General features: G+C 42.8%; 1 protein-coding gene and 1 long non-coding RNA gene across 3 annotated transcripts in view; one reads left to right on the plus strand and one right to left on the minus strand.

Annotated features, from left to right (window-relative positions):
* The window catches only part of LOC121027120 (uncharacterized), an 11,417-nt gene extending 11,226 nt beyond the window's left edge, over positions 1–191 (plus strand). Inside the window, exon 3 of the long non-coding RNA XR_005788568.1 lies at positions 180–191. This is a non-coding gene — a long non-coding RNA (uncharacterized LOC121027120). The remainder of the gene's footprint in view (positions 1–179) is intronic.
* The window catches only part of RAB3B (RAB3B, member RAS oncogene family), a 64,337-nt gene that overhangs the window by 2,421 nt on the left and 52,235 nt on the right, over positions 1–9,681 (minus strand). The window lies entirely within an intron of this gene.

Here is a 9,681-nt window from a genome sequence, read left to right on the forward strand (position 1 = left end):
TTCCTTCCTTCCTTCCTTCCTTCCTTCCTTCCTTCCTTCCTTCCTTCTTGACTATACCTTTCTCTTCTTTACAAGTCTCTTTGGCCTTTGCCTTTATCTGACTATTACCCTGTCTGAATCTGGGCAAGTCACTTTATCTCTGTGAATCACTTAGCCTCTCTGAGTCTCAGACTCCTCAGTTGTCAAATAGGAATAGCTACAGTGTGTTCCTGCTGAGAACAGCTGGGAGAATTAAGTGAGAGGAGAGATAAACTGGTGTACGAAGTTGCCTGTTAGAATAACAGTTTCTTTCCTTCTACTTTCATCTGCTCCTCTCACCTCCTCTTCATCCTGTTCTCCTTCTTCTATTGTCTTTTCCCACAAAGGAGGGGCTCTCTTTTCTCCCCACTTCCTACTCCCTATTATCCCACTGTGGACTGAAGGACTGAAGCCCCCGAGAACAAACAAGCCTCCTCTTCCTCCACCATCTCAGCTTGAAGGCACTCCCAGCTCCTTCCAGGCCTCCTTTGGTTGACAGTCTCTCAATGGCCCTTTCCCCAACCTGAGACAGGCAAGCAGCAGGAGTGCGTGCTAACCATCGACTTGTGATAAAGAAAGAGTTGGCTGCTGGCTCATTATCTTCAGACTACAGAAACCCAGTCAGCTTCAGAGACCTTCCAGCATGTAACTTTTCCTTAATGAGTATCATAAAAATTGACTCTCTGGCCTTTGACTGGCTTATCACAAGTGATAGTTTTTGGAGAAGAGGAGGGAGTTGCTTGCCTAGGAAAGGGGCAAACAGGTAAAGAAGTAAATAGGCTTTAACTATTAGTTTGGATGAAGATGAGGACCCAGTTCAAGGCCAGGGCACAAATCATTTCTGAGGAATTGGCACTGAGGGGAGGACATGTCATGTTGTACAGGTAGGCAGTGGGAAGAGGCCCAGGAGTCATATAACCCGGATTTGATTATAGTCCCTGTCAGCTACTGGCTGTATGACCTTGGGCAAGTTGCCCAACCTCTCTCAGCCTCTATTTCTTTATCTGTAGAATGGGGTGAATATTACCTACCTCATAGTGAGGTAATAAGAATTAAATGCACATAAGTATGTGAAATGATTGGCATATGGAATATATGTTAATTCCCTTTTCCTTATATTCCTAGTTCACTTTAGTCCCAGCTTCCTTGCACCCAGGGCCTTTAGGGAAATCTTTCTCCTAATCATTCAGGGTCAATCAATAAACCAGTCTTTACTGAACATTGACTTTGTGCCAGGTCTCATGTTGAGAGCCAGGGACAAAAGGAGACCAAATCTAATTTTGGAAAAGATACACTAATCGGAGCCCTTATGTATGCATAGTCTATAAGAGTTCACAAATACAATTTTATTTATTTTTTTAAGTTTTATTATTTGAGAGAGAGAGAGAGAGAGAGAGAGAGAGAGAGAGAAAGAGAATATGAATCCCAAGCAGGCTCCACGCTGTCAGCACAGAGCCCAACACAGGGCTCCATCTCACGAACCCTGAGATCATGACCTGAGCCAAAATCAAGGGTCAGATGCTCAACTGACTGAGCCACCCAGGTGCCCCCAAAATAATTTTAAAACAGCCTTGTGAGTGGGGTGGGGGGCAAGGCAGGGGTTATTACTTGTAAGTTACAGACAGGAAAACCTAGACTTGGGGATGTGGTATAAGCTAGGGCTCTATCCCTTATGCCCCTTTGTCTTGCTCTCAGTTGGAATAGTGACTGAACACTATATAACATTTCTAACCCAAGTAGAGCAAACCAGAGGATGTGCAGGAATGCAGTGGAGAGAGGGAGTGGCATGGGAAGAGAGCAGGAGGAGGCTTCCAGAAGTTAGTGGAAAGAGGAATCTTTGAGGCTACAACTGAGCAAAACTCTTCACCTAACTAACTTTTCATTCTTTCAGGCTCAGCTTAGATACAGCCTCTTATACAGCTATAGCACATGTTACCCTGCATGGTAGAAGTCCATTTGACAAGAAGGTCCCTGAGCAGGGACTATGCCATTCATCTGAGCCCCAGAAATAGCCAAAGGTATAGGTGTTTGGTGAGTGCTGGTTGATGAAGAGATGACTGAAGGAGGGGGGGAAGCATGGAGAGTGTGCTTGAGAGGATGTGGACAGTAGGGGTCATAAAAGTCAGCTCAACATGCATGATGACACTTGGGTGAATCAGTAGTTCTTACCCTTGAGGAGCTCCTAGTCTAGTGTGAGAGACAGACACACTGACAGTATTACCATGATAAATGCTGGAATGGTGGGAAGCAAGGGGATTAGCAGGACACAAGAGGAGGCACCTAACTGTCTTGGGGGGCCAGGGAAGGCTTCTTGGAGAAGCTGATTCCTACACAGATACCAACTAGATAAAGACAGGTGATTGTGAATGTATGTGTGAGCACATTTGTGTGTACTACACCAGGCAGGGGAAGCAGCATGAGCACAGATAATGGGGCAAAAACAGCATTGGTATATGCCAGAGTGAGCATAGTAGTTTGTTATCATTAGAGCAGAAAGCTCAAAGTGATGACAGATGAGACAGTAAGTCTCATGGAGACTCATGGAGGGCTCATGTGTCATGCCAAAGAGACGTCACTGTCATCTTAAAGGTACCCAAGGTGTGGGAACTCTGATTTGAGTAACCAGCTCATGGCCTTAGCCAGCTCATGGGTCTCTTTCCCTAGCAGGACCACTCCAAATTCACATCCATCCAATTACTGTCAGGCTTCTGGAAGGCTCTCCATTAGCAGGCCCAGATGGTAACCTTTCCCTCAGATTCATTAGTAAGGATTCTCAGGAGCTGAGAACCTAGTGAGGTCAGAAAGATGACAACCAATTAATCAGACTAGCCCTCAGTCCTTTCCTCCCTCTAATTGGCTTCACAACAATATTTCTTCTATCTTTAATAGGGCCCAATTCTTAGCTGAATCTGAGATAATCCACATCCCCCCAGGATCATGTTTACCTATCCTGCCCAAAGGTAGCTGTCATAGACCCAGACTCTACAGTTTGTCCACACTGCCTGCTTCTGAGTTTGACCTCAGAATCCTATTCAAAAATTCATAACCAACTGAACTTACCTCTCCTCATCCTGACACTGCCCTAGAACACTTCTCCACTTTTATGTTCAAATCCCTTCTCTACCTCCCTCTGATACCTCCCATCTCTGTCATGTATCAATCTTCAATTCATGACCTGCTGGTCATTGATAATTTGGCAAGTGACTCACTGTGTTCCTTTATGCCCAGGGTTGTTCTTATTCTCAGGAACTTTGGGTTTCATGTGGTCAATTCATCTAACACCCTTAATTTCTCAATCATCTCATTTACAGCGACCTTCTCATTCATTTTGCTCAGCTATGCTTCTGTCCTATTTTGACTTGGATTTGTGTAACTGGGACTGAAAGAGGCCTAATTAATGCAATACCCAGACTCATTGGCTTAACATCCAAGATTTTTCGTGGCTTGGCCTCTATCTACTTCCCTGGCTCCATCTTCCTGGCACACACCATGCTCCAGAGATATGAACACTTTCTCATTTGGTGCCATTACTCATGCTATTACTCTCTAGCTCCTACTCCTAGTTACTTTCATTATTCAACTGTGGAATTACCTTTCTCTTCTCACCCCACCTCCACCACTTAGAACATACAATGTACCTCTCCCCTGTTCTCCCATAGTACCTTACACAATTGTTTCCATCAGATTCCAACAGCAAAATGGGAACTATTCTTAACATTTAAACTAGAGGAAATTGGTTATATAAGAGACAGAAGAACAAAGAGGCCAATAAGAATAGTGAGGAAACCAGACATTATCACCAACAAATAAAACAAACCTACTACTAAGGCCAAAGGAAGCTAGAGCCAGGAAAGCAGGAGCCAAAGAAGAGGAGCAGCCTCTACTTGAGGAGTCATCCAAGGTGGGGAGAGGGAATATACAGGTTTCCCTTTTCCCCATCTCTAATCACTGCCTATGTCTCTCCTTGGCCAAATGCATCCAAAAGCCACTGTCACAGGGACCTGGGAAACACAGCCTGCAAATGTCAACCCCCTGGGATGGGGGTGGGGGACGGGGTGTTTGCAGGAGAGACATCAGAAGAGTGAAGAATGATATCAAACAGGCTAAGGACTGACACAACCATCTACCCAAAGGATGTTGAAATTACCTCTCTACTATTTTGTTTCCCTAGTCAATTGGCATCTTGAAGGCAGGGTGAAGGCAGGTGTTCACTTCTGTGTCCCCAGGGTCCATCATGTGTTAGACAACTGTGGCAGATTATTCACTGCCCTCTCTGTACAGGATTTGGCATATCCACCCATTGGCAAGTGCTTTGCAGAACCTCTTTGTGGGAGGATTATATCTTTCTGTTTCATTGACATCAAATTTGATCATGTAACTTGCTTTGGCCAACAGATGTGGGCATTCCAAGTCCCAACAGAAGATTTAAGAGCCTTTGTGTGGTTTAGCCATCCCAGATTAGACCCCAAAGTAGGAAAACACATGGAACAGATTCACAGCTGACTTGCAGCTAGCATATGTGAGAAATAAACCTTTATTATCTAAGCTCCTGACTCGAGTTATGTGTTACCACAACAGAATCTAAAGAAATCTCACTAACACTGTGACTAAGGGTAGAAATTTGAAGAGAAACAGTGGCAAGCTTTTGGGAAAATACCACTGGATGATGATATAATGGGAACATTAGGATTTTTAGTCCAAAGCCTGAGTTTGAGTACTGGGCCTACCACCTGATACCTGTGTGGCTTAGAAAAGTTACAGAATCTTTAAATGAAAAAATAAAGAGACAGAAGTGAGTGGCACAGCTCATTGTGTGCAAGAAAACACAAGTTTGGATTCAGCTTCTTCATCAGTATTATGGAGCTGATGATAATGACATCTTCCAGGCTAGGAGTGAGGATGAGGGTCACAGAAAATTGTTGTGAAAGCACCTTGTAAACTGTAAGTCACTGCATCAAAGTTAGTTACTATCAATGTCAGGTCTTTCTCTGCAACGAGGCTCTGTGGTGCAGGTTTCAACTGTTCATCCCAATTCAAAAAACAAACAAATAAACAAGCCCATTTAACAGGTACCTAAAATAAGCAAGGCAATGTACAAAGGTCTGTGAGGTCTGAGTGATAAGTAGGTATTGTGTGAACTGAAATCATGGAATCAAAGAGAAGGGATAGAGCCAAATGGACCTTCCCATTCAACTAACCCAAATCTCCTATTTTTCAGATGGGTAAACTGAGACCCAGAGACAGGAGACAAGATGCTCAAGATCTTATAGCAAATTAATGGCAGAAACAGGATAAAACCCTCAGCCTCCAACTCCTACTCTGGTGCTTTTCACACTAAACTTTGCTGGAGTGAGTGTATGTGTGTATTCTAAGACCGCATCGTAAATGAGTCTCTCCCTTCCTTGTAAGCAGAAGTGCGTTTTTCTCTTTTACTATCCTCTCTGGGCTCTGGCCAGGTCCATTTGCATTCAGATCCAGAGAAGGGACAAGATGTCCCTTTCTGAGGGGCACAGGAGGGAAGAGGCCCCAAAATGCCATGTTTCTCACAATAGGAGTCCCTGAAACTGCTCCATACTCCCAAAGATCCACTTGCCACAGTCTCACCCATGTCCCAGGAACTTCGAGGATACTGATAGCCTGCTGCTACTCACAGCTTTAATAAAAGCTAGCAGCTGGCCATATGACTAGATTGGCCTAGTGAGCTAAGAAAAGCTAAGGGAAAGGGAGTCCTGAAGAGGAATCCCATCGAGCAGCGAGTGGCACTACTATGGTGGCAAACAGACCACTGAAACTCAGTTGCTGGCATAGCAGAGATAGGACTGAAGTGGGAATGAGGAAGGCTGAGCATCCACCCTCACTGTTCCCAAATCTGATCACATCCTTGCAAAATTCTTAACATGATCCACAGGATCCTTCATGACTTGGCCCTTGCCTACCTCTCCACTCTCACCTCACACTACTCCCCCCTTGATTGTTCAGTCCCTGCGGTATGGCCTTCTTTCAATAACATGAGTGCTTCAAGCTTTACCCCACAGTAGGACTATTCTTGATCTGGAACATGGTCCTCTGCCTCCGTGCCCTGCCCCCGCCCCCACTACACACTCACTCACACCCACTCTTTGCCTAACTTTTTCTCATTTAGTTCTCAGCTTCAGTGTTACTTTCTGGGAGGATCTTGACTCTCCAGTCTAAAATTAAGTTTCTCTGTTTCACTCTCTTCATAGCACTTGTAACTTATGTTACATTTATCTGCCCACCATTCCTTCTTTTAGGGAACCCTATTTTTAAACAGTTGTGTGGCACTATAGGTCATAATACCCGCCTCCCCCAGCCATTGGAACAGGCACATGACTCACAGGTGGCCAATCATAGTCTTCCCTAAGATTGAAGGGAGAGAGAAGAGAAGGCCTTTTTTTTTTTTTCAGGAGTTGAGAAGATATGAATCTGGAGCTTCCATCTTACTCCCCATGCAGAGTTTGCCTGGAGAAGGAGGGAGGCTGAAGGGATAAACAAAATTGAGAAATGGAAAGGGCAGTTGAATCCTGGGTCTAGTGAACTGTGCAGCTACATGAGCTAATAAGCTATTTTTTTTAATGAAAGCTAGTTTGATTTGGGATTTTATCACTTTCCATAACAAGAGTCCTAACTCATGTAGAACATATCACAATTTTTAACAGCTGTATTGAGATATAATTCACATACCATTCAATTTGTCTATTTACAACATTTTAAATTATATATTTATTTGTATAATTATTTATTGTCCCCTTCCCATTAGTTCCATGACAGTAAGGATCATAGCTGTTTTGTTCACTATTATATGCCAAATGCTAAAATAGAACCTAGCTCAGAGTTAAGTGCTCAATGAATAAGTGAATAAATGTATGAATGAATGAATGAATGAATGAATGAATGAATATCTACCCTATGCTGGATCCTTAGGATAATGACCCAAATTAGACATAACCTGGTTGCTCTCAAGGTCTAGCAAGAGAAATAGATGTCCAATATGCAAATACTGGTAAGTAATGGAGGAAAACTCGAGAAATTGTGCAGGACAGACATGGTTTAACTTTACTGCCCAAATAGGACTAATTCATTAAGACTCTCTTTAAATGCCTTCCTACACCCTACACTAAGAATTAATCTTACTTCCATCTACGTTCCTATATAAATTTGATAGATCTAAACTAACCCCACTATCTCTTAACTTGAGCAAATTATTTAACCCCTCTGAACTTCATTTTTCAGAGTATTGGACATACCCTATAGTACCTACTTTGAAGGGTTATAGTGAGAATTAGATGAATTACTATACAGCATTTCATATAACACCTAGATCAATATATATATCACCTATTATTACCATATTTAGTGATAATACATGGTACCATATATAGTGAGGTTAAGTAGTTAGGAGCACAGGGTATGGAGCCAGACCACTGCTAGGGTTCAAATTTTGACTCAACCTGTTACTAGCTGTGTGACCTTAAGCAAGTTACTCAATTTCTCTGTGCCTTAGTTTTCTCCTCTGTTTAAAAACACAAAAACAAAACAAAACAAAACAAAACAAAACAACACCTAACACAACTTAGAGATAAGAGAAGCACATATGTCAGAGAGTTCTAGAGGGATTAAATTAAGTGAGTAATACTTTAAAACACTTAGAATAGTGCCTGGCACATGGTAAACACCTAATAAATATTTAACCAACTCGCTTTTTAAAAATCTTAGTCCTAAGGGCTTGGCATGCTGGTTATTTTTTTTCCAAATACAAAACTACCTCATCTTTTAAAACTTGGTCTAAGGTCTTGATGTACTGATTTTTTCCCCCTTTCTTTTCTTTCTTTCTTTCTTTCTTTTTCTTTCTTTCTTTCTTTCTTTCTTTCTTTCTTTCTTTCTTTCTTTCTTCCTTCCTTCCTTCCTTCCTTCCTTCCTTCCTTCCTTCTTTCTTTTCTTTTCTTTTCTTTTCTTTTCTTTTCTTTCTTTTTATTAAATAGGCTTCATGCCCAGCATGGAGCCCAATGTGGGACTTGAACTCATGACCCTGAGATTAAGACCTGAGCTGAGATCAAGAGTCAGATGCTTAACCAACTAAGCCACCCAGGCACCTCTATATTTTTTTCAAATACATACCAAAGTATATATATAAAATCATCTTGCACACTTCCAATGGCATAAGTCTCTTTGGGAAATGCTACACTCACACAGTCAACAATTTATAGTACCCTGAACACACAGTGCTGTACTTTGCCTTTGCCAGTGTTACTCCCCTGAAATGTCCTGGCTTCTCCTCACTTGGCTGCTCCTACTTGTCTTCAAGACTCAGCTTGGGCATCATGTTCTCTGATCCCCGCTGAGTTAGGTAACCTCCTCTGTACCCCCACAACCCTCAGCACATTCCTCTATCACAACACTGATCACTTGGGGTATCACTCTTTCTGTCCTTCAGACCAGGGAATGTGTATCCTATTTCACAGCACAGTACCTGGCATAAAGTAGGCGCTCAGAAAGTCTTAATTGGATTGAAGTAAAATGAAGTAGCCAAATACTTAACATAATAAAATTTAATCGAAACATATTTCTGCAGTGTCTACTCAGAGCCAGGCCATATAGTAGGCACTGTGGGCACAAAAATAAACTAGACTCATTTCCTGTCCTCACAGAACTTTAGGGAGATGGACAAGTAAACAAGTGCACCCAAGTGCGATAGGGACTGTGACTGCTGTGTGTCTGAGGTACATTGGGTAGAGGCAAGAGGAAAAGAGCTCTGGGGGCCAGGAAGGGCTTTATAGAAGATGTGAAGCTTGAGCTGCTTTGAAAAGTGAGTTTAGGTTTACTGGCTGGATGAGGGTAGGGGGTGTGGAGTAGAAGAGAGCATTCCGAACAGATGGTTAGTCCAGGGAAAGTGCTGGGAGTCTCCCTGGGGACAGCAGGTTGAAGGCATAAAGTGATAGCAAGGGTCACCCAAACGTATGCTTAGCCACATGCTTACTGTTCTGTGAACCAGGGGGACGGGTAGACCCTTTCTGGACCCTGTGAACTTCTGTAATGGGGTAAGAACAGCAAAATCCAAGATAACTCAACCTCCCTATTTATTAAACACCTACAGTTTGCTACTTTCTATTCCAGGCCACCCTGGGGAACAGAGGAGGGAAGAAAGACATATAAGACACTCCCACACATGTACTCATAATATACATAATACAAATATATACCACACACAACTCACATTTATATATTACACAATTTTCCTACCTACAAGCCCAAATACCTATACTCTAGAGACCATAAGGGAGAATAACTTTAAACTTCCTACTCCTCAATACTTACAATACCTAGGTTGTGAGACATATTTAGGGAGGCTGGCTAAAAGTTAAGAAATATGTCCTTTCTTCTAGATGAAGTTTTTTCTGAGGTGATCCTACATTAAACCCCAATACTGAAAGGAAAGGAAAGGGGGGCACCTGAGTGGCTCAGTCAGTTAAGCGTCTGACTTCAGCTCAGGTCATGATCTCATGGTTCATGAGTTTGAGCCCCGCGTCGGGCTCTGTGCTGACAGCTCAGAGCCTGGAGCCTGTTTCAGATTCTGTGTCCCCTTCTGTCTGCCCCTCTGCTGCCTGCACTCTGTCTCTTGCATTGCCTCAAAAATAAATAAACATT

The sequence above is a fragment of the Herpailurus yagouaroundi genome, unplaced genomic scaffold, assembly GCF_014898765.1.
Source record: "Herpailurus yagouaroundi ecotype Mexico unplaced genomic scaffold, PumYag 77, whole genome shotgun sequence".
NCBI lineage: Eukaryota > Metazoa > Chordata > Mammalia > Carnivora > Felidae > Herpailurus > Herpailurus yagouaroundi.